Genomic DNA, 13,528 nt, shown 5'->3' with positions numbered 1-13,528 from the left:
TCCCTCCCTGGGGGTCAGTACTTCATCCCCCACAATCAGCGATGGTGTAAGCTGACTGTACCGGGAAGCCGGCACCCACAGCCACTCTGTCTTGGATGGGTTGAGTCGAAGCCTGTTCCTCCCCATCCAGACCCGTACGGCCTCAAGACACCGGCCCATCACCTCAACGGCTTCATTGGGGTTCAGGGTGGAAATGTACAGCTGGGTGTCATCAGCGTACAGGTGGTAATCCACCCCAAAACCACGGATAACCTCACCCAGCGGCTTCATATAGATGTTGAACAGGAGAGGCGAGAGGACAGACCCCTGAGGCACCCCACAAGTGAGGCGCCTTGGGGTCGACCTCTGCCCCCCTGCCAACACCGTCTGCGAACGGTCAGAGAGATAGGAGGAGAACCACCGGTACACGGTGCCTCCCACTCCCAATCCCCCCAACCGTCGCAGCAGGATACCATGGTCGATGGTATCAAAAGCCGCCGAGAGATCTAATAGAACCAGGACAGAGGAACAACCCTTGTCCCGGGCTCTCCAGAGGTCATCCACCAACGCGACCAAAGCCGTCTCAGTGCTGTAACCGGGTCTGAAGCCGGACTGGAATGGGTCCGTTCCTCAGCCGAGCCATGGGCTAACTCCCTCGGAAATGGCCCAAGCTCCGTCAGAAACCTCTCAGGGTCCATCAGGCGCCTGGGACGGAACCATCGAACCGGTTCCGTCTCCCTGCGGTGAGGTGTAGCGGTCCGAAAGTCAAGCTGAAGGAGTAAATGATCTGACCATGACAAGGGTTGAGATATTAATTCCCCTAACTCCAGATCATTTAGCCACTGTCCCGAGATGAAAATCAGGTCCAGTGTGTTACCCCCGACGTGGGTGGGGACCGCAACTACCTGGGTCAGGTCCAAATGTGGAAGAAATTGGGTCAAATTTTTAACTTGGCCTAGCAGCAATGGAATACGTACTTACTTACTTCCCTCCCTCCCTCCCTCCCTCTCTCTCTCTCTCTCTATCCTTCCCTCCATCCCTCCCCTCTCCCCTCTCCCGCATTATACAACTTTCCCATCTTTCTGAGTTCCATTTCAATCTCAGGGACAGCCATAATGAAGGAATTACAAAATACGTGCCTGTATCTAAGGTTACAATAAGCCTCCTAATTATTTCAAGCACACACCCTCTTGGTGCTTACACTATCCTTGCACAAAACTTTGATATTTTAGTTTGCTTATCTGATTAATAAACATAATCATCTGATTACGAACTCCCTTGTCTACCAGGAACATCAATAAATGACACTGGATTACCAGGAGCAAACAGTGAATTTAAAAGGGCAAAGCTGATTACAAATTTTTCTTAAAGTGTAAAATATATGTAATTAATTTCTCAGAAAGGATACACAATGGATTCAATGGATAAACTTTCAGAAGATGATTAGGCATGGAAGACAATGAAATTGAAATTATCAAAATGGGAGCAAAACACACAAACCAAGAAAAGGATATGGACATGGAATAGCTTTGAGAAGAAATCCTGGACGATACTTTTTATGAGATTAACAAAGTAGACTGGTGGATGCTTAGAAGACTCCTTTTAAATTTTAAAGATCAATGAAATATTAAATCCTGCAGGAATGATTTAAAAATCAAGAACATGCAGCAAAAAAAGAAGGAATATAAAGTTGGCCTATTTGACCAGAGATAAATGATTTGTTTGCTTTTTTGGTAACTCGTAATGGACCTTCTGTTGAACAAGTATTGATTATGATGAGTGAATGAAAGATTTCTGGATTACATATAAATAAAAGTTAGGCTATGGGGACAAAAGTTTCTTTATTTGTAACTTTAAAATATGAAAAATTACTAAACACATAGTCCTTGGCTTATAACAGTTCATTTAGTGATTGTTCAAACTTACAACTGTACTGAAAAAAGTGACTGATGACAGTTTTTCACATTTATGACCATTGTAGCATCCCCATAGTCATGTGATCAAAACTCTTGACACTTCACAACTGACTCATATTTATGACAGCTGCTGTGTCCCAGGGTCATGGGATCACATTTTTCAACCGTCCGACAAGCAAAGTCAATGGGGAAACCAGATTCACTTTACAACCATGTTACTAACTTAACAACTGCAGTGATTCACTTAACAACTGTGGCCAGAAAAGTCATAAAGCAAGGCAAAACTCACTTAACAAATGTTTCATTTAGCAACATAAATTGTGGGTTCGATTGTGACCATAAGTCGAGGACAACCTCTATTAGCTTATGCCCACTATGATAAAAGTTGGAAGCCACTTTATTTATTTAAATATTTATTAAATTTAGAAACCAGTCAACATCTTCCTCACAGAGGGACTCTGGGCGATGTACAAATAAATCATTAGAATATAAAAACTGTATATCCAATTTAAAAAGAGGCAAAGGTTGTTAATGTTCAATATTAAAAGTTAATTTAACAGTGGCGAGGGGACCCTTCAAAGGTGCTAACCAGCTCTACAGCTATGTGCTCATCTGTGAATCCCAAGCAAGACAGCAGCATTATTATTGTCACCTTTATTAACCTTTTTTTTTTGAATCTTTGGAACATCTTTTTTCCTAGTTTAGTTCATGTTAGTTTTTACTAAGTTTATTAAAACCTCAATAAAATTATAACAAAAACGGTATGCTTTGAATTAAGAAGCTCTAGTTCCAATCCCAACCATAAATCTGATGGAATTGCAGGGTTTTGTAATTCCAACTCAATCAATAATTTGCATCGATATCGGTGAAATTCAATTTTTTTTACTACTGGTTCTGTGGGCGTGGCTTGGTTGGTGTAGTTTGGCTTGGTGGGCATGGCAGGGGAAGGATACTGCAAAATCTCAATTCCTACCCCACTCTGGGGCCAGCCAGAGGTGATATTTGCTGGTTCTCCGAACTACTCAAAATTTCCACTACTGATTCTCCAGAACCTGCTGAATTTCACCCCTGATCAATATCTAAGGCTGTTTAGAGAACATCACAAGCTACGTATGGTTTGGAAATTCTGGATTTGCATCAAGAACTATTCTTACAATTTTTAGAATCCATTACAATAATCTGCAGTGCTGATAGTCTCTGAACAAAAAGGCAGCCTATGATATAATTTTGGGAGTTCTCGAAGCATGTTCTTAATTTTTTTAGAAAAATAATACAATTCCAAATATTTGATTCCATGTAGTATAAATGTTTCTTACAAGCATAGAATTTCCTTTGTTGAGATGACATCCAGCTTAAAATGAACTGATTAATTGTGAGCTCTTTACCTCAGGAATCTTGGTTTTTATTGCTATCCAACCCAGACCGCCGTATTACCACCGTATCCAAAGGTGTGTGGGGCAGGGGTTGGGGGCAAGATGAAACTTGGAATGTCACTGTACAACTTCTACCCATTTTGTACATGCACTGATGACCCTAGTGGTTTCTGGAACTCGTCGAAGAACAAGTCACAAGATGTTCCCTGTAGAAAGCTAACAGGAGAAGATTAGGCAAAAACTTCTACATTGCTGTTTATTGGATTCATATCCTACTTGGTGAGCCTTGGTGATGCCGTAGTTAAAAGTGTACTATTGCAGGCAAATGCTGCCCACAACCTGGAGTTCGATCCTGATGGGGCTCAAGATTGACGCAGCCTTCCATCCTTCCAAGGTTGGTAAAATGAGGACCCAGATTGTAAACTGCCAAGAGAGTGCTGTTAAGCACTCTGGAGCGGTATATAAGCCTATATGCTATTGCTAACTTTTGTTCAGCTGCAGACAATGTAGGCAGGACTGCCTTTCCCATTTCCCCTACACAATAGTTGCTTTGTGAGGAGGTTGGAGCAGGTTTCTTGAGTGTCATTAAAAGATCCACCAATACCTATCTGATGGGAGGGTCAGACTGTTTTTACAGCTACTTATGAGAGCAGGCAAATCAGTCTTTAAAATGAGAAGCAAAGAGACTGCTCAGAGTGAGCAGTTGCCTGTGGGAAGATCCAGTGGTGGGATTCAGCCAGTTCGCACCACTTTGGGAGAACCGGTTGTTAACTTTGTGAGCAGTCTGGCAAACTGGTTGTTGGAAGAAATAATTAGGGCAGAGAACCGGTTGTTAAATTGCTTGAATCCCACCACTGTGAAGATCCAATAAGTGAGTAAGTTGCATTCAAATTTTTTTTTTTTTAAGAAAAGAAAATGGTATTGCTGACAATTTTCAACTGTTGGAGGAGAAGAAAACAATGGGGACAAGGGGTCTATCTGCTGAATATTAGAAATTAACATTTTGCATTGTAAATTGGGAGTCAGTCCAGTACAGGAAAAGCTGACAAGTAAAGGGAGAAAAAAAAATCAAGCTGGTGTAGAATTTTCTTTCACGAATTTTCTTTTGCAAGATGTATTGCTTACACCACTCTGAAAAAAAAAAATGAGGTTGGCAGATTGACTTTCTTTCGATGCCAGATAGAGTGAAATAGTTAATAGAAATCAAGGACTTTACTGTTATTGTAACAGGGCTACAAAGCTGACCATCTGGATCATGTTAATTTATTTTAATCTATTTACTACTGCTATGTTACTCTCTTTATCTATTTAGAATTAGGTTCTAATTCTAAAATTAGTCTAGAATTATTTATATGCTATTTCAGTTTTCCAATCAGGTATGGAATGGGATATGTCTAGTTTAATGAAAAGAAGGACTAGGGGTGACATGATAGCAGTGTTTCAATATCTAAGGGGCGCAGCCATAAAGAAGAAGGGGTGAACCTATACTCCAAAGCATCCAAAGGCAGGACAAGAAGGAATGGATGGAAGCTAATCAAGAAGAGAAGCAACCTAGAACTAAGGAGAAATTTCCTGACAGTTAGAACTATTAATCAGTGGAATGAGTTGCCTGCAGAAGTTGTGAATGCTCCAACACTGGAAGTTTCAAAAAGTTTGGACAACCGTTTGCTGAAATGGTATAGTTTTCCTACCTGAGCAGGGGGTTGAACTAGAAGACCTCCAAGGTCCGACTCTGTTATTCTGTATTTTATCCTCAACACACATCACTGCAGCTGTCATTTTAACTTTGTGCCTGTGAGCACTCCTGCAAGTAGACATAAGATCTCGTCTTGTTTGGGTTGACTAGAGCAGTGAATCTGAGCAGAACAAAATAAAATGCTTGCATCTGATAGGCAGAGTGTAATTATTCATATTTGCCAAGCAAGCTACTTCAGATTTCAGTAACAAGAGGTCTCATAGAAAATATGGAGGCAGTTTTGAAAGGCTCCCTAGGACCAATGGATCTGTGTATATTTAGATGGTTCAATGTTAGCTAAGAGTGGATTCTCACACACACTCTTCATCATCATCATCATGACCTATGAAAAACACATTAGGCAGCAAATATTTTCCAGTGGTTTCGATCATTTGCAGCATCTTGGCATTGTGCAAAGGGACATTAATAATCTGAAGGTCTGAAGAAGCTTCTTGGATGAGAAGTGAAACATCTTCAAAGAAAAACCAGAAAGTCCAGTTACCTCTTGAAAAAGCACCTTTGGGACAACCATGACCTCGATGACTGAGACTCTCCATAGACAAATGCATAATTTCACCAGGAGGCAAGTTTTAAGAGGTGGACCATGGGTTCAATATGTGTCAATGTGTTTCAGCTTTGCACAGATGTTTTATGTGGGTGCATTTAAATGGAGCCACTCATCAGTTGTAAACAGTTGATCATACCTTTCTGTTACCCAACTTTTTAGAAGTGATGCAAAATTCCTGTTCACAATTTACCAGTGATTAGGAAATAGTCCTGGTTTCTTTAGGATTCACCCATACAAAAAAAATTAGAATTCAGTTCTTTTTTTGGTCCCACCTTAAGTGGTATTATTTGACTCTTAATAGAAATACTTCTATTAATGTTATTTTATAATGCTGAGCTAACAAAAGAAAAGCAAATACAGCAGAACCAACAACCTCAGTACTGATAAAAATACCAATAAAAAGGTCAGCAATTTATTAGATATCATGTTCCAAAGTACAATGTTACCAGAATTCTAGAATTCCCTCTAAGATTAAGAGGGGAAAAAAGATATATTTAATAACCAGACAAATCCTTGGTTGGAAAGGATTGTGCATTGTGGGGAAGGACAGACCCATATTTAACTTTTGTTCTGCTAGGTTGTGGGGTGTGGCTGCAAGTTGCATCCAATTCAATAAAACATAATTTACATCAGAGAAGTGGAATTATCTTTGCGAATGCTTTCATAGCTGTTTATTTTATTTTATTTATTTATTTATTAGATTTATATTGCTGCCTATTTGCCTATTTGCAGTCCACTTTTCTTCCAGTTATAAACTTCAGTCAAGTCCCTAATTAATTGGGTTTCTTCAATTACGAATGTATCTTTTCTTTTATGAGAGCATATGCACCAAGACAAATTCCTTGTGTGTTCAATCACACTTGACCAATAAAGAATTCTGTTCTATTCTATTCTAACCATCAGAGGGACATTTTTAACTCATATGATCAAAGGATAAAAATGGATATTTGAATGAAATTAAGAAGGACATACCAAAGGAGCAATCATTTCAGCACTAATCTCTCCCTTTGAACATGTGCAGTAATTAAAATTTGTACAGGCTGAGGGAGGAAGAACCAGCTGACAATTGTTCATTAAGGGCTGTGAAGTGACAAATGCAGTGAAGTGAGATCCCGCATGGGATTTCAAAGAGAGGGAAGTCTGTGTGTTGCTTTAACATTTTTTTAATTTATTTTTTGTCAATCATATATAAGATAACAGGTAAAAGTATAAACATAATTTGGATACATGAAAAGAGTAAGAGAAAAGGAATATTAGGACAGGGACGGTAGGCACGCAGGTGCACTTATGCACTCCCCTTACCTTACCTTATCTTAGGATTGGGTTGAGGTCAACAGTAGACAGTTTAAGCTTAAAGTTTTGGGGGTTTGGGGAAGAAACTAGAGTCAGGCATTGATTCCAGGCATTGATCACTCTGTTAAGTCATATTTTCTGGAACGGTTTACCTTGAGTTTGTATCTATTATTTGCTTGTGTATTGTTGTGGTTGAAGCTGAAGTAGTCATTGATAGGTAGGACATTGTGGTAGATAATTTTATGTACCACGCTTAGGTCAGACTGAAGTCTACATAGTTCTAAGTTGTCTAAGCACAAAATTTTGAGTCTGGTGGCATAAGGTATTTTATTGCGAGCAGAGGAGTGGAGGACTCTTCTTGTGAAATATCTCTGGACTCTCTCGATTGTATTTATGTCTGATATAAATCTGGGCAGGAGCTGATAGGAGTTAAAGTCTAGATTTTAAACTTTAGACTATTATGGAGCACAGAAAAACAGTTCCCATCTCTCTAACATATCAGGACAAACCTAGAGATGTGAATTCTAAATGTGTTTCTAATAAACATTTTATTCCATGCTTTCAGCATAAAAGCAATCCTACAGTGAATAGGGTGCAAGAGAAAAAGACATCTTTTTTACTTGCACATATAGGACCTTCTCTTACGTCATCATAATCAGACCAGAAATTCACATAATAATCTCTCTTTTTTTCCCCCTGCTGGGTTACTGTGGCGTTGCCATGATTTAAACTAAGGTTTAAATCATCCTTAGCTGTTTATGATTTTAAAGCTGTTTTCTCCTTTAAAGATGCTGCTTAAGGTCACCTTGAGAAATTCTGCACTCAATAAATCAAATACCATCCATCTGTCAGCCAATTACAATAGTTTCAAGATAAGTAAGGGGCGTGCATAAGCACACCAACGTGCCTGCCATCCCTGTCCTACTGTCCCCATTTATTTGTATCCATTTCCTGTATTCATAATCATATTTATACTTATATCTGTTATCTTATACATGTTTGATAAACAAAATAAATAAATAAAAAATAAATAAAGATGGCAATGGGGATGTGTTCTGTCTCCTTCCCGACTTCAGACCCACGAGCTGGCCTTCAGCCAGTGGATTCACGGCTCTTATCAGTCCTGGCAGAGAAATCGCAGCTGCCTGCCAAAGTTCAAACAAATGATTCACGTAGCAAGACTTTCATCTCTTTCTGAAATGGATCAGCTAAACTTTGCGTCCCGTGGAGTGAGAACAGTCCCAAAGCTCCTTATATATCCTGTGGGGTGGGCTCCTGCCCCACCTTTCCTTTTGATGACGCCGCCTCTCTAATCTTCTGAAGCGTGGGTCAATCCAAGCTTGATTATTATTATCAACTGGGTCAGAAGGCATAGCTTGGGGAAGGGAGGAATCAGGGGATGACAGCCTCCTTATGTCCTCCGACTGGTCTGGTTCTGGCTCCTGGAGCTGAGCCAAAGGAATCGGTGCTCCCGAGGTAAGCCTAACCGGCCCTTCCCCCTCACTTCCTGAGTCACTTCAGGCATGCGGCCAGATTTGGGGGTTGGAGTCACAACAGGATGTCAGAAGATCAAAGGTGGTTTGATCCAAGGTGAAATCCAGGAGGTTCTGACAGGTTCTGGAGAACCAGTAGCAGAAATTTTGAGTCGTTCGGCGAACCGGCAAATACCACCTCTGGCTGGCTCCAGAGTGGGGTGGGAATGGAGATTTTGCAATATCCTTCCCCTGCTACGTCCACCAAGCCGCACCATGCCCACCAAGCCATGCCCGCACAACCAGTAGTAAAAAAAATTGAATTTCACCACTGGTTTGATCCCCGAGCTAAGAAGAGATATTCGTAGACTCTTGGTTGAAGAGGAGAATGTAGTTTTTTATTATTTTCAAGAGCACAGCATAGAAATTGGCTTTTGAAAATGGTAGGCTACAGAGTTTTTGGTGCTGATATCTAAGCCTTTTATAGGGACGAATGTGTATATATGTTTATGGGAGGAGTATGCATAAGGGAGAAGGGTGTCTGTGTTAATTTGATGGTCATGCAGTTTCAGAGGAGGTCTGTTTACATCATTGGTGGGTTGCTACTGTTCTGATCAGTTCTTAAGAACCGCTGGCAAAAATCTGGCCAAGTTCGCAGAATCGGTAATGATCCCCAGCTGGCCATGCCCCCGAACTGGTTCCCTTGGCCAAAGAGGTTGTAAAAAAAAAAGTTTTTAAAAGGCTCCTCTGGCGATCCCAGGTGAATTGCCTGAGCACCAGAACCTTTAAAAAACATGTTTTCTACAAGTTCTTCAGCCAAAGAGCTTGTAGAAAAAATCCTTTTAAGAGGTTCTGGGCTGCCACGACGCAAGTCTCATGGGATCATCAGAGGAGCCTTTTAAAATCTTTTTTTTCTTTTGGCGATCCCAGATGAGTTTCCTGATCCTCACAGGCTTTTAAAATCACTTTTTTACAACCTCTTATAATATGGGTCCCCACCCATGCCCACCCAATCACCCCCCCACACACTTACACTATAATTGCTGCTCTTTTCTGGCTCGCAAACCATGGCTTCTACAATTAGTTGCATCAGCTAGCAACTGAATATGCCTGTCTAAAATCCATCTGCCTGAATCTGCTAGCAACTGCCTGCTTTGCTGGCTGAGAACTCTGGGAATTGAAGTCCACAAACCTTAAAGTTACTAAGGTTGGAGACCCATGATCTAAAAAATATAAATTAAATAAAATAATAAAATAAAATATTTGTGAAGCTTTCTGAGATTTGGTGTGTTTCTGTAGTGTTTCACTTTAACTACACAAACACACAAAATCTCACAAAGCTGTATGTGGCATTTTGTGTGTGTGTGTGTGTGTGTGTGTGTGTGAGTCGTGTTGTGTTGTGTGTGTAAAGTGTGAAAGTTGGTTTTTGAGCTTTTTGTGGCTGTGTGAGGTTCCTCCTTGTTACAGGGGCCATTTTGGATGAAGTGCAGCTGCTTTTAAATTGTGTGTGAGTCAGTTGTGTTATGTTATGTTGTGTGTGTGTGTAAAGTGTGAAAGTTGGTTTTTGAGCTTTTTGTGGCTGTGTGAGGTTCCTGCTTGTTGCAGGGGCCATTTTGGGTGAAGTGCAGCTGCTTTTACATTATGTGTGAGTCAGTTGTGTTGTGTTGTGTTGTGTGGGTGTAAAGTGTGAAAGTTGGTTTTTGGTACCTCTTATTGTTTTGTATACTTTGTTTATTATTTTTATTATTTATTGTTACTGGCCACGCCCACCCAGTCACATGACTTCCAATCCATTCTTACCCAGTCACATGACCACCAAGCCACACCCAGTGTCACATGACCATCAAGCCACGCCCACAAAATAAGCCACGCCCACAGAACCAGTAGTAAAAAAATTTAGAACCCACCCCTGGTTTACATACTCTATTTGGGTATGGAAAATATTTGCATGTCTGGGTGCAGCATTTTGAGTGTTACATTTTTGTATATCTGTGAAATTGAATGCTTTGGGATTTCCTTTATTAGTGTGACTCTCACTTGATCAAATAGTCTCCAGCATTACTTTCAGGTATGGTCATTACATTAATCTTGCAATATCTTATTAGTCTTGCAATATTGCTTCCTTGGATTATTGCAGGTCAGGTTTTAGTGATTAAGAAAGCTTTTTAAGGAGTGTTATAATAATAATAGAACAATAAGAATTAATCTGACAATACCCTTATGTAGCTGCTTGCAACTCGTACTTACAACATACATCATATATCCATTAAAACTTGCAACACACATTAGTCCATCTTTAAAACAATCAATCCAACATTAAGACAATATCTGCTGATGTCCTCAATTAAAATCTTTTCTTTCTGTAGGTCTTACAAAAGAGGGCAGTTTTCACCATTGTTTTAAAAGACAAGATGGCGCGGGGACAGTTAGAGTAAGTAGAGAGAGCATCTCCTATTGGTCCCAAAGATAGAAATACAGGTAGTCCTTGACTTACAACCATAATTGAGCCCAACATTTCTGTTGCTAAGAGAGAAATTAGTTAAATGAGTTTTGCCCCATTTTACGGCTTTTCTTGCCTGAATTTAAGAACTGCAGTGATTCTTGCCTGAATCACTGCAGTTCTTAACTTGGGAACACGGTTGTTAAGTGAATCTGCTTCCCCATTGACTTTGCTTCTCAGAAGGTCGCAAAAGGGGATCACATGACCTTGGGACACTGTGATCGTCATAAATAAGAAAGTTGTCAAGCTTCTGAATGTAAGTCACATGACCATGGGGATGCTGCAGTGATTGTAAGTGTGAAAAAGGGTCATGACTAAGTCATTTTTTCCAGTGCTGTTATAACTTCGAATGGTCACTGAGTGAACTGTTGTAACTCGAGGTAGTCCTCGACTTAAAAACAATTTGTTTAGTGATCGTTCTGACAAATGACTGATCCTCACACTTACAATGTCCCCCGCGTTGATCATGAGATCAAAATTCAAACTCACGGCAACAGGCATTGTCCTTAATGATGGTTGCAGTGACCTGAGGTCTTGCGATTACAATTTGTGACTTTCCTAGCCAGTTTCCAACAAGCAAAGCCAATGGGGATAAGCTGGATTCATTTAACAATTTAACTGCACGATTTACTTAATAACTTTGGGGGGTGGGAAATGGTAATAAAATTGGGCACAACTCATTTAAAAATCTTTTCGCTTGGTGACAGATATTCAGCTCTCAATTTTGGTTGTAAGTTGAAGGCTACCTGTAAGAAGGGCCCAAGCCATGATTGGTTTTATAGCAACTTGCATTAGACTCCGAAGTCTCTGATTGATCAAGGCAGTTCCTGAAAAGAAATTGACATTGTACTGAACTGGATAGTACCAATCAGCAACTAGGCACATGTCTTCCTCCCAGCTGCTATTTATAGGACATTTTCAAAGTCATGAAAATACATGTAGTCTCAGAGATTACAAGGGCATGAAATTTCAATTCCTTCCAATGAGATAGGTAGTATGCATGAGGTTCACATCTAAAGTCCCATTCAAACCATGGACAATGTGACTGCAAGTTATTAATTTCATAGCCTTCATAGTTAACTATTAGTTGAATTGGGCTCACTAGATGAATCCAGCCATTCTCAATTCTAAATCCATTGAACTTTATTTTCTAGCCTGGAGATTGTATCAGCAAACACTATTTGATAACACTCAGATTATGTGTGATCTGTTGGTAATGAATCAAGCGTTGGAAACAGCTATTATCACCGTACAATTTATCAAATCTGTCATGTCCTAAAGAACAAAGTCTGATAACACTTAATGGCGATTTGTACAATGAAAAATCTTATCTTCGCCATCACTAATTCTTAGCCTTCAGCACGAAAGTTGCTGGTTGCAGCACGCGATATCTTTTTTCATGTTATTCTATTGCTTAAGCAGGGTGTCAGTTGTGTAAGTATATCTTCTTCATCAGTAAATAGATGTCAATATTTTTCACAAGATTACAAGGTTACATTTGCAATCGGAAAAGTTAAAAAAAAAAGAGAACATCCTGGGGAAGCAGGCACTGACCCTCCAGCCTTCCCAGGTAAATCAACAGAAAACATGACCAGATGAGTTTATTCTACTATTCTAATGTAAGGCTACATTAACAAAATCTTGCAAGTCTGAAAGTACAAATCTTCCGCCTTTTCTTTTTGCAGCCTGATAAACTAGGCAGTTTCCTTTGTGAGTTTTTTTTCTCTCTGCCAGTTTATGTAGCTTTAAGCTCCCTCCCTCCCCATCTGATCATTCACTAGGCAGCATCTCTTTCCCCATTTTTCTCAAGGTCATTACCAGATGTCATTACAGTTTCGGCATTGAGTTTTCCCTAAATGAAAGCCTCCTTTGTAGCTCTTGGGAGGAGGGGAGCCTGTGGAGTTTCTCTGGGGTGCTGCTCAAAAAAGAGCTGGCCCCTTGCTGGCCCCATATTCTGTTGATTGGCAAGATCTGCATTGCATTGTTGTGTCAGACCCTGGCATTTTTATTGGGCATCGTCTGGTTAAAAGAACAATAAAAAAAAAAACAGCCCATGATCTCTTCCGTGCTTCTCTTTTGATGATAGGCATATTTTTGCTATTCTTATTTGCATGGTTCTCCTGCACCAGATTCTACATTAGATTCCAATTTTCCAAGGGTGGATTCCACAGTCTTTAACACTAAGCCACCACAGTGTGTGTGTGTGTGTGTGTGTATGTATGTGTGTACATACATACATTCATGCATGTATGTATATATACCATGATTCTCCAAAAATAAGACCCTGTCTTATATTTTTTTTGAACCCTGAAATAAGCGCTTGGCCTTATTGCCATGTGCTCAAAAGCCCGATTGGGGCTTATTATCAGGGGATGTCTTATTTTGGGGGAACAGGGTATATATATATATATATATATACACACACACTAGTTGGATACCCGTGCTCCACTGCAAAACTATGTGATTGGACTTGATAAATTGACACTTACAACTTGAAAATTAACGAGTAGTTATGATCGGCCTCTCCCATTGTCTCCCTCAGGCTTGCCCCATAGAAGCCTCTTCTCTCCTATCCCCATTCTCTCCCTCAGGCTTGCCCCACAGAGTCCTCTCCCATCTTATCCCCTTCTCTCCCTTTCAGGTGGGGAGTAGAATGTCTTTACTCTCAGCCCACAAGCCAGATGAGTCATGC

General features: G+C 40.2%; 1 protein-coding gene across 1 annotated transcript in view; it reads left to right on the top strand.

Moving 5' to 3' along the window:
* The window catches only part of ASAH2 (N-acylsphingosine amidohydrolase 2), an 84,333-nt gene that overhangs the window by 26,360 nt on the left and 44,445 nt on the right, over positions 1-13,528 (top strand). The window lies entirely within an intron of this gene.

Source organism: Ahaetulla prasina, chromosome 6 (genome assembly GCF_028640845.1).
Source record: "Ahaetulla prasina isolate Xishuangbanna chromosome 6, ASM2864084v1, whole genome shotgun sequence".
In the NCBI taxonomy this organism is placed as follows: domain Eukaryota; kingdom Metazoa; phylum Chordata; class Lepidosauria; order Squamata; family Colubridae; genus Ahaetulla; species Ahaetulla prasina.
This window is presented reverse-complemented; position numbering and strand designations above follow the sequence as displayed.